Source organism: Ambystoma mexicanum, chromosome 11 (assembly GCF_040938575.1).
Source record: "Ambystoma mexicanum isolate Mex_15411 chromosome 11, UKY_AmexF1_1, whole genome shotgun sequence".
NCBI lineage: Eukaryota > Metazoa > Chordata > Amphibia > Caudata > Ambystomatidae > Ambystoma > Ambystoma mexicanum.
Genome location: NC_090934.1, coordinates 363,789,181 through 363,801,642, shown reverse-complemented (window position 1 = coordinate 363,801,642; position 12,462 = coordinate 363,789,181).

Here is a 12,462-nt window from a genome sequence, read left to right as displayed (position 1 = left end):
TCTGGTGGATGTATTTGGGTGAATTCTCTCAGAGAGTTAAGGTGGAGCAGTGAGGTGGATACACTTATGAGTAAGGGCAAGGGCTTTAAAAAGGACTCTTTCTCTTACTGGGAGCCAGTACACCTGTTTCCTGGCTTCCGTGATGTGCCCTTTTCCAGTGGCTGCTCTCAGAGAGTTGTTTTGTATAGTTTGAGGTTTGGCCATGTTTTTAGTGGAGGTGCCCAGTGCATTGCAGTAGTCTAGTCTTGATCCTGTGATAGCTCGGGCAATCGTGATGCAGTTGTTCTTAGAGAGGAAGGGTCTGGCTGCTGTTAAAAGTTTGGCATGGTAGGCCACTATTGAGGTAATGGCATTAACTTGCCTTGTCATCGTTAGGTTTGAGTCAAGATAGACACCCAGTGTTTTTACAGAGTTAGCTACTGCGATTTTGATGCTGTCGATCATAATTTGACTGAATTGGGAGTCGAGGTTCTTAAGTGTTTCCTTGGAGCTAACCATGAGTAGCTCAGTTTTGTCACAGCTGCCATTCAGGCTTGAATTGTGTTGTATATGTAATTCAGTGTCTTAGAGTCAGTGTCATAGTCTCCTGTTGGTGTTAGGGGGATCTGGGTATTGTCCGCGTAGTTTGTGTACAAGATACCCAGGGAGTCAAGGATGAGGAAGAGGGGCTGTGTGAAAATGTTATAGAGGGTGGGCGATATGCATGATCCTTGTGGGACGCCACATAGGATAATGGTGGGTGAGGCTGTGGCCAAGCCCGGGAATACTTGCATGATCCTACCTTGCAGGAAGGAGGAGATCCAGGCAGTGGCGTTAGGTGAGAAGTTGGCTGTAGTGGATAGTTGGTGGCATAGGACCTAGTGGTTGACAAGGTCTAATGCCGCAGATAATTCTAGATGAAGGAAGAGAACAGGTTTCTCTGAGTCTCTCGCATCGTCCGTTTGGTTTTTTAAGTCAATTAGGGCTAGCACAGTTCCGTGCCCTGGGTGGAAACCTGATTGACATAGGCCTAGAACTTGGTTCTCCGCAACAAATTGATGTACCTGTAGATAGGCTACTTTGTCCAGTATCTTGAGGAGGAAGGGAACCCTGGTGATGGGCTCGTAGTTATTTGGTGAGCAGGGGTCAAGGGAGGGTTTTTTAATGAGAGGGCAGACCCATGCTTCCGTGTGGCAAGAGGGGACTTTACTGGCGGCGAAGGAGCCATTCACAAATGTTGTAAGGAAGGGGGCGAGATGGCTGGCACAATCCTTAATGAGTGTGGCCGGGCATGTGTCTCATTTGCAGTTTGATGGTTTGATGGATTTCATGATGTTGATCATGTCACATTCTTTGATTTCCTTAAATGAGAAGGAGTTCTGTGCGACTAGGGGGTGTGGTGGTGTGGAGGGGGGCAGAGGGTTGTTGAGTGCCTGTCTAGTTGCCTGTATTTTAGTTTGGAGGGTGTTGAGCTTGCCATTCATAGCTGATTGATTACCATCACACCAGGTCTTATCCTTGGTGAAATTCTGTGGTGTTGGTGTAGCGGTCTCTAGGTCTCTGAAGAAACAGAAATTCTCTTTAGTATTTGATTGGGCTTCCTGGATTCTGGCTTCAAAAGAGATGGCTTTGGCATGAATTATAGCTTTTTTTATACTCTTTGGCCTTTGATTTGAAGTCAAGTTTGGATTCATCTGTACGTGTGGTTTGCAATAGGGTAAGCAACGCACGTTTCTCAGATCGGAGTCCGAGGAGGTCTGGGGTAAACCATGCATTGGTGTGGTTGGTAGGTTTGGCCTTTCGTCGTTTAAGAGAAGCAATGACTTCAACTGCTACTTTGATGGCAATGTGGTAGGATCGCACTAGGATCTCTGGGTCAGCTGAGAATGTGGGCCTGAACGCTGGACTGGATAGGAATGGAAGTAGTTTGTCTTTGGTAAGTTGCCTAGAGCTTCTAGCAAGGGCTTGGGGCAGTGGTGGCTCTGATGCTTGCTTGCTTCTAGCAGTGGGGATATTGAAGTGAATAGTATGGTGGTCCGACCATGGAATGGGTGCATTTGCTGTGATGGTGATAGGGCAGTTGTGCTGGGCTATCCAGTCCAGGGAACGGCCTTGTATGTGGGTAGGTCCGGTAATGGTGTTGGAAAACCAGAGGGTTTCGAGTGCTGCATTTAGTGCCCTGGCGTCAGAACGTTAATGTCATTGAGCCCTAGGTTGAGGTCACCTAGTAGAATGGCTTTGGTGGTATGTTTCAGGTTGTCGGAGAGGAGGCCAATGAGGGCTGTTTGGAAGTCACCTATGGGACCTGGTGGTCGGCAGATGAGATGCAGCGTGATGGTGCAGTTGTCTGACAGGTTGATTTCAGTGAACAGGTAGTTGCTAGTGTTGATATTGTCTTTGTCTATTTTCCTAATTGAGACAGATTCTTTTGCTATTATGGCTATTCCACCACCTAGGGTGGTACTATCCTGTCTGATGATAAGGTATCCTGGTGGTAGGGCTAGGGATAGTGCAGGGTCTAAGGCCTCAGGTAGCCATGACTCGGTTATCATAAGGATATCAAGGTCATGGGTGGAAATGAGGTCATGAATATCTAAGGTGTGAGCATTGATAGAACGTCTGTTAATCAAGGAGCATTTAGGAGTGGGCTATCTAGGGAGATTTTGGCCTTAGCGGTAGCAGGGGCGATATGGGGTATGCATGCGGTAGTGGTGGTGTTTGTGGTAGTGCTAGTGGTCACATCTTCAAGGGGCGGGTGTACAGCAGTAGTATCAGCATTATTTTTGGTACCAAGTGGAACATCCAGGGTTATACGTGCATCACAGACATCATTGGCATCAGTGTTCGGCATTACGTCATAGGGCGTGAGTGCGGCATCACACACATCATTGGCATCAGTGTTAGGCATTACGTCATGTGGCATGAGTGTGGTCACAGTACAAACATAAGTACTGATAGAGTGTGACACTTTATAAGGTATGCGTGCATCATATATAGCATGGGTATCCTTTTTAGGCATTGGCGTATAGCTCAAGCTGAGTCTTTTGATCATGGCCCAAGTATGCGGGTGGTGGGCTGGTGGAGGCATCCTAGCACCAACATGCTTGTTGAAGAGTTCAAGAGAGGCAGGGTGGCTGGGCTGAGGTGCAGTGTAGAACCGCAATTGTAGGCGCACACGTCTGTTACTATGCGGAGAGTGGTATGCATGAGGAGGGGATGTGGCGATGGGAGTGCCGGGTGGGAGTTGTAGTTCACCTTGGTGGTGTAGAGTGGAGACCGTTCCCAGTGGATTGTGATGGCTCTCCATGTCGTTGGCTTTGGGCTAGCTCTATTTCTTAGCAAACCGGCGCGAACAGGGGCAAACAGGTGAAGGCCATTAGGATCTCGGGGGCAAAAATGTGAGGTTAATCCCTCTTTCAAATCACAGTCGCCACAGGCCACTGGGGCAGGGATTGAAGATTCAAGTAGCTGCAGCTATTGCTGCATAGTGGGTCCGATCAGCTGGTGGCACACGAGGGAGATGGGCTCCAGCCCTCTCGACCTCAGTGGATGCCTGACAGTGGAGGCCTCAGAGGGGCAAACAGGTTATGGCCTTTATCCTGGCCTTAATCTGCCACCGGCTTCTGCGTGCCGGTGGTGCTGTCTGGGTAATGTTATGGAAGGTTGCCTAGCCACCGAGAGCCTCAATCTCATGCTGCATTGTGCTGGCCATTTTAGCAGGGCAGCGCGGTGTGGATGGAAGCAGATGCCTGAGGGGGCTGTGGGGCGATTAGGAATTTCACTCAACCAGCATTGGTACTTGTTTATCGACCTCGGAAGGATGAAAGCCTGATTTTGAACCTGCCACCTGCAGATCACACACAGATTGCAGCAGCGAGCACTAAACCCGTTTAGCTATCTTGCCAGCCTCTAATTGTTTTGCCATTGGGAAGCCCATCGTTTTGTATGTGTTCATGGGCTCTACAACATGGAGGACGCTAATTTAAGAAGATCATCACCAAATTTGTAAGGGTTTTGTTGCGTTAAATTTGATCACCTTAACTGTCCCTTAACTAAAGTTTTTCAATGAATTTCAAGGGTTTTGCTATACCATAGTTTATTCAAGGGCTAAGGGCTTTGGCTGCGGCCACTGTATATGTTGCACCAATAGATTTCTTTAGGGCCACTAGCCATGTCCTTCGTCAATATCCAGTATACATGTTCCACCTATAGATTTCCTTTTGGCCCACTAGCCATGGATTTAGGCCCTGGCCAGTGAGCATGGCCTTTGGCCATGCCCACTGTATATATGAATACACTTTGTTTTTTTAAGCCCACTCATCATGGCCATAGGCCATGGCCGGTGTACATGTTGTACCAATAGCTTTCTTTCGGGCCTCCCTAGACCTAGGAGATGGATCACAACATATGTCCCCCATTTATCTTATTTCCTCAGTTTCCATTCCCCTGATAAATCCCTGATAATTACTCGAGTAATTTCATGCTAATTACTGTGATAAGGCTAAACAATTATCAAATCCTCACAGGTGCTCCCCATTTATCTCCTTCCTTTGCCCTAGGCCTCCCACCCACCTCAGTTGATTTTTATTTCCCATTATTCTCTTTCCGTCTTTGCTTCGTGTGACGCTTTTTCATTTCCGAGCAGATCTTGCATTATTACTGCAGTAAACTAGCGAGATTCCCCCAGTACTCCCCGATAATGTGAAAACATCAGAACTGTAACTGGCTCCCCAGACCATCCCCAACTTCACATGTGCTCCCTCCCCCCCTCACCTCTTCTAGCCTGATGCGATTTGAACATTTTTCCTCTTGTAAATAGCTTTGTATTTGTGCTTTTAGTTTTTGCATTCCCCCAATATTACTGTGGTGATCAATCACATCAAGCAAAAAATAAAATAAAAAATAAAAGGCTGATTTTTAATTCTGAAAAGCCTGTCTGTTGCAAAGTACTATGGGAGATATAGCTATATTTTTGGGAAAAGGGGGCACCCCCTTCCCATCAAATATTTTAAAAACTACTGAACGGAATATTCCCAAACCTCTCCCGGAAATTAAGTCAACACTTCATGCCCAAGTTGTTTCTCATTTGGTCCACTTCCCTCCAGCGTTTTCTGTGCTTCGGCTTGATCAAAATGTAACATTTTCTTTATGGAACAATTGATGGCAGTAGGCTGAAAACAGTGTTTTATTGCCTTCTTAATACATTTTTCATTTTTTAACAAATCTTTCCCATAATTTCCATGCAGTGACAAACTTTTTGTCTAGCAAATATCAGCTCAATCTGTCATGTAAGTCAGAATGTATTGACAATAGAATTTTAGGTTTTCCTATGGCTCATGTCACTCACCGTGAGAATAGTGCTTTGACCGCCACACTATAATGTCGATTTCAACAATATTTTCCCTTTTTTGTATTTTTGTGTCTTAGATGTTGCCCTGATGATGGGCATGTATCATCTGAAATGCATTGGCAATGTTACATTGTCTTCCTTCTTTGTGTTTTAAGGAAATCTTGTTTTAAGGAAAACGTGTGGATACATTAAAAAAAGACAGAAGAGAAATCTATTTGCACTGTGATCTTTAAGCATGAAGATAAGATTGTTTGAATATATTGTAGTTTGTTATAATTGTTAGGGTGTACCCATGACCTTACAGGGTTTAATAGGTCTTTTTGTAAATCATAGGTACCCCATACTGTGCCTAAGGGATTTTCTGTAAGTGCACTAATTACTGAGAATAAGGATTAACATAGATAACTTATTAAAGATGTGGTGACCACCTTCTACTATATTCTTTTAAGTGCTAATTTTACCCACACCCTGTTTGTTGCTTGCATAGGTCCCGGTGTGGAGGAGGACATTCTGACAACCTGATCACAATTGGAACAACTTAGACACTTACTTAAAAACGTTTAGATCTATCTGCTCATGAATCACAGGTTGCCAGAAATATTCCTTAACTGCATTTATAGTAGCCGAGATTTCCAAGCAACCTGCATGCACACTGCTGCCAAATACCTTTCTGAACAGTCTGGGGGCAAGACTGCAACTACAGTTTATAATATTCTGGAATGGTTTAAGAAAGGTGGCATTCCCTTCACACCTTAGCCTCAACCTTCCCAAACAGAACACCCACCATCTTCTATCTCAATCAGAAACTGTCCATAATTCCCAGCCACAAATTTCACAATTTTCAGAAATAGAAGCAATGATCTCAGGCCCAGTCCGGAAGGGCTCATTCTGAACATTGAGTCTCTCAGGTCTGCAAAACATTTTGCATGTTTACTCCTTAACTCTCGAGGAGCTACAGTTTAGTCTGGGGGATGATCTGGTAGGCTCACCTGCACTTGAACGTGGGTCGTTATTCAATCCTCTGGGAAAGTGAGAACCCCTAAAGATACTGCCTGCGTGATGCATGCACCGGACACAGGCCAAATCCTCTTTCTCGATCACTGAATAGTTCTCCTCCAGTAGCCCAAGAGCATTTCACATGTAGGAGACTAAGTGCTTGATGGTTTAATTGTGCTGTGAGGGGATAGCACTCATGCCTTTATTGCTGTAGTCTACAGGCATAAACAATGGCATGTCTGGGTAAAACTGTGACGTACAGGTGCTTTGCGATGGATTTAGGCATGTGCTGCTTTTTTGAACAGTTGTAGGTTCAACCGGAGAGGCAAACATCATAACAAACTTGCTTGGAACTCAAAAAGCTCCAGAAATTACAGCAACTCTTCATTGGCCAATGGTGCCAAAGTACAATGACCTTCCTTTACCAAGTCAAGTCAAATGTATGTGCACATTTGGCCATGATTATATACCCAGATTTTCATACAGAAGGAATGTCACTTCTCAGTTCTCAGAATAATTCTTTTGGGCCTCATCACGAGTTGGGCGGATACGCCGGCGGTATTACCGCCAAATCATTAGCACCAGATCAAGGGTTTGGCGTAACGGTTAGTGCCCATTCCCAATTGGGCCCATTTTGGAATTCCTCATTCCCCATTGGGCCCAATGGGGAAAATTTGCGCTATTGCCACTGGTGGATTTCCCGCTGGCAGTAATAGCACCAAAAATCAGCAAGCTGGGGGGAAATCCGCCAAGGCCATGATCTGGCGGACCCTTAAATGCAGTGGTAGTAGCGCTACCGCCGCATTTAAGGGTCACTGCCAAACTCGTGAGTAGGCCCTTTGTCTTGGAATATTCAAAGAAGCTGCCCGAGGATGGCCTGGTGTTCTCTTTGAATAAAATTAGCAGGTCATCCTGTAATGGTGTGCACAACACTATTCTGGGTGACCTGGAGGGAAGACAGGGCAGGCTGGGAGCAACCACTCAACAGGCTGTTGCAGTAGTCCAGTCGTGATTTTATGAGGCCGTGGCCAGTATAGCAACATTCTCAGGTGACACAAAGGTTGTGTATTGCTGAAAAACCTATTGACAATGCTTCATGGTCAATTCCGAATCAAAGGTAACACCAGGAATCTTCACTCTCTTAACCACTGGAATGACAGCAATAATGATGGTAAAGCTAAAATACTCTGGAGGAATTGGAAATTCACAAAATGGGTCTTGAGTGGGTTTCATATGAGCCGTTTGTACATAGGACATGTACGGGAGGGGGGGATGGTTCAAGCTGGAGTTGTATTTTTATATACATTACATGACCATGGCAATGTCCGATTTACAGCAAGACACATTCTTGGTTGTTACCGCTCTTAGAACCTCGTAATTTACATTATGTCACATGGTTCTTCTAACATCGTACACATACATATATTATGTTAGCAACAATTGACCTGAACTGTGGGGCAGGGGTACAGGGGCCCAAATATCTTATCTAGTACAATCAATCAGCCAAGCCCAAAACGAGGAGCTCAGTTTTGGGAGCATTAAGAGCCAACAAGTTGACTGTCATCCACTCATGAATGGCAGCATAGGTCCTATAAAGATTGGCTGAGTCTGTGGCATATTGTCCAGAGAGTATCATGACAACCTGAGTGTTATGGGAATAATTAAGCAATATAACCCGAGCGGCGGGGGCATTACCTGAGTCGGTAATGCCCCCGCCGCGAGGGTTATATTGCTATTAGTACCCCGGCCCGCATTATGTGCATGACCGGGGTACTAAAAGCATTTTTTTCTGTCCCCAAACGCTGCGGCGTTTCGGGACAGAAAAAAAAAAAAAGAAACGACCAAGAAAACAGCCGCCGCCATGGAAAGGGAAAACGGAGTCCGTCTTCCCTTTCCATGGTGGCCATCGGGAGCGGACACGCTGGGAACAGAAGTGTTCCCAGCGTGTCCGCTCCCGAAAGAAAAAAAAGAAGCAGAAGGTAAGTGCGGTTGGGAGGGAAGGAAGGAAAAAATAAATAAATAAATAAATAAAAACGTACCTGCGTCCCCGGCGAGGGACGGGGGAAGCCTCCAGCCGTGTGGAGGCGCGGAGCGGGGATGGCCCCGCTCCGAGTCTCCACACGGCTGGAGGCTTCCCTCATCCCTCGCCGGGGAAGCAGGAACAAGCAGGTAAGTAGGAGTAGTGGGGAGGAGGGAGGAAAGGGAGTTTTAAAAAAAAGCCTTACCCGAGTCCCTGGCGGGGCGCGAAGGCAGCCTCTCAGCCGCGGGGATGCTCGGAGCAGGGATGGCCCCGCTTCCAGCCTCCTCATTGGCTGAGGGGCTGCCACGCCCCCCACCGAGGACAAGGCGGCTGGAATCCCGGCCGAGAATCGAAGGATTCTCGGCCAGGTAAGGCCCCGGCGAGAGCCAATCAGAATGCGTGTTGCATTCTGCTTGACTCTCGCTGGGTACTAATTAGTATTCTGGACACCCAGGTTGTTCAGCAATTGCAGAAAAGGAAGAATATAGACATTGAAAAGAGAAGGTGAAATACAAGAACCCTGAGGCACGCCGCAGATGACGGGAGAGGGCACGGAACGGAAGTCCCCACTATCAACTCTGGCCTGTCATGGTCCCAAAAAGGAGGAGATCCATGAAGATGCTAAACTGGAGCAGCCAGTTGCAGAATGAAGTCGGTCAACTAAAAGACCATGATCCACAAGAATGAAAGCCGAAGAAAGATTTAAGAGCATCAGAATAGCAGAGTGGCCTTGATCCACAATATTAAGGAGGTTGGCTTTAGGATCCAGTAGAGCCCTCCCCATACCGTGACGTTCGGCGGACCGTTTCTCCTGTCTGAGAAGGAGAATATTCTCATTAAACCCGTTTTATTATGGTTTCACTTTTGACCTGGCAGGATCTGATAGGAGCAAGGGTTTTAATGGCAGCTTCCAGTGATGGCGGGCTAAATCGTCAGCCTTCTCAAAGTGAGCTAATAAGACCAGGCATGCAATGAGCAAGGATGATAATTCTTGTGGCGAAGCGTTCTTCCAATTCCTTGACTGAATATTTAGTCTGGGATTGCTGTCAAGCCTAGTAGGTGGTTTAGGAATGTTGACATTAAAAGAAATCAGTTATGATTTGACCAAAAACACAGAGATACCGTAAAATTGGCAACGGTCAGAAGGTGGAAGAGAACCCATTCAAGGATATGGCCAGCGAAATGTGTGGGGCCTGAAGAATGCAGAAAGTCAATATCCCCAAGGGCCCCCAGTAGTGAGGTAGTAGATGTGTCAGTCGGGACTTTGGCCCAGTGGTTAAAGTTGCCTAGGACCAAAACGGGAGTGTTGCTCCTGGTAATTGTATTTAGGATGCAAATAAACTGCTCTTCAAAAAGAGGAAGCAACCTAGGGGGTGATAAATGATGATGGTAGCAACGGAGGTATTATCGGAAACTTTAAGTTTCACAATCAGACTTTTGCAGTCATCTGGGGCCTCATGAGGAACCAGATGATGATGTAGAGTATTACTAACAAATAGAACCACCCTCCACCCTGAGGTCCGTTACCCCCACTGTCTTGGCTGTCTCTATTCTATTATCCCTTTAATCTTCAACTGGCTTCAGGAAGATGTAATGGAACTCTGCACAAGTCATGCTTGATAGAGGTCTATGAGTAGGATATGGTGCTGGAATTTAAAGAGTTTCAAAGTCCTTTTGTGAAAACTCTCAGAAAATAAAGTACTTCAGGGTTTTGGTGTTTTCTTTTGCAACCATGCCTGTTCTACACAGTTCTATGGTAGATATTATTATTATAATAAGTATTATCATTATAATGATTAGGGTGTATATTCAGAGAGGATTTAGTTTCAGGAAGTAATGGAGAACTTATCAAATCATAGGGGGAAGGACACAGTGAAGGAAGCAGTGGGATCTACAAACAACCAGGGGTGAAAACATGGGGGAGCAGTTCATGTGTGTAGACCGAGGTGGTAGGGAGGAGTAATTCCTTGAACAGGAGGGTCTTAAGCTCCCTCCCTAAATAAGTAAGGGGGTTGTTCTGGTCTTGGTGAAGACAAGGTTCTAGAGTGTGGGGGCATGGACAGAGAAGGTCTGCCATCTGGTTCTTTCCTTTCTGCACCAGCAGAGTTTAAGTCTGCACATGTCCTTACTTCGGGCAGATTGTAGGCTTTAAGAGATGCTAGGTTTCTCAGTGAGGTAGCCTGGGGACTGTAGGGTACCAACCTTCTGGATGATGCAGCAGGATCTGAAGATGGTACGAAAATGTTCTTCCTCACCCAAGTAAAGCTGTCTCGGTCCATGAAGAAGAATACACACTGCCCTGTACCCCACATTCAAAGATATCACAGGTTGAGAAATAAACCATTGCCATGGTCCGCAGGGCAAAGCACAGTATCCAACAGAGTTTGCAATCATAGATCAATTGCAGGGACACTGGGAAAGATGTACTTGGAAGACCCCTAACTCCAGACTACATGGCAGAAGAATCACAGTGAAGGAGTTGGGCGACTGCCATGCCAGGATCATCTGACTTCAGGAACACAGACCACTGTTTCATACCTTCACCCATGAAGCCATGCGTCAGCATATGCTAGTAGTTTTGAGCAAAGTGGGGCTGTGCCCCTTTGGACTTCAGCAGTTTAGAAGTACATCTTAACTATTCTTGAGCAAGTCACTCCTGGATGTAGCTGAAAGAGGGACAATAATGTATGTGGATGATGTGTTAAACACAAATGAAGATCTGAAAAGCCACTTCAATGAGATTAGACATGTGCTCAGTCAGCTACAGAAGGCTGGGGCAAAAGGATCTTTACAGAAAGCACAGTGGTGAAGAAAAAGGGTAAACGGCCTAGGTCATGAAGGGACAGAGAATGGGTTAAACCCACAAAAGAAAAAAGTGGAAGCCATTCAGAAACTAAAAGATCCCACTAACTTGAACAGTTTAAAGAGCTTGTTAGGAATGACAAGTTACAACAAAAAAAGTATTGAAAATGATGCAGAGATGGGGAAAAGGAACAAAGTGAGGCATTGGTTATGCTAAAAGGGCATCTAATGAAAGCACCATGTTTGTCATAACCAAAATAAAACCAGGAATGTGTTATACAAATAGGATTCACAGTTCAATGTATGTCAACAGTGTTATCTCACAAATATGATTCAAATAACAAACCATTGCATATACTAGCAAAGCATTGCACAGGTAGAGACCAAATTAAGTGAGTGTGAAATCGCGCTTCTGACCACTGTCTGGGCATTACAACATTTCCCTCCCCTAATTCAAGGGGAGCGGGTGATTGTAGAAACAAATCACCAGCCTCTGCAATTTCTGCAAAGTAAGAGAATCAGATCAGTGAGTTTGGCCCAGTCAATAATAACTTCCTGGACATTAGCACTTCAGTGATTCCCAGAAGTGAGACATAGACAAAATAAAAAGAGCCCAGTTGCTTAATGACTAGGAGAGTTGTATGATTGTGTAGCTGTTTGTGTGCATGATGACACAGAGGTAGAGACAAGTTTGAATGAATTCGAGCAATCCCCACACAAGGACTTCAATGAAGAAACATGTAAAGATGTACCAACTGTGTATGTAGATGGATGTGCATACCATATAGACAATAGGCCTCATTACACGGATGGCGGTGGACCAAGGTGCAATTAGCATCTTGGTCCATACCGGTAAAATACCGGCACCGCCTTGGTGGAAAGGGGAATTACCGCCCTATTCCAAGGTTGGTGGGGCGTTAATTCCCCCTTCCCCCATTGCCCTTTTCCATTCTCATTTTTGCCCCATAGGGCATAATGGGAATGGGGAAGGTGCTAATTACGGCACCGCAAATTGCGGTACCGTAATTAGCTCCCTGGTCCCTTTGCAGGTTGGTTTTTAACACCTGCAAAAAGCAGGCATTAAATTCCCAAACCTGCAAAGGGACCTCGTAGTAAGGCGGTAAGGGTTTACCGGTACCGGTAAAATACCGGTACCGGTAAACCCTTACCGCCTACCGTGTAATGAGGCCCAATGATACAGAAAAAGTACTTGTAGCAGGAATAGAAAATTTGTGTGTTAAATGTGACAACAATCCAAGAGTAAGCATGAGGTTAGGCCCCAAAAGCAGGCAAGTGGCATAACTGGCCACTATTT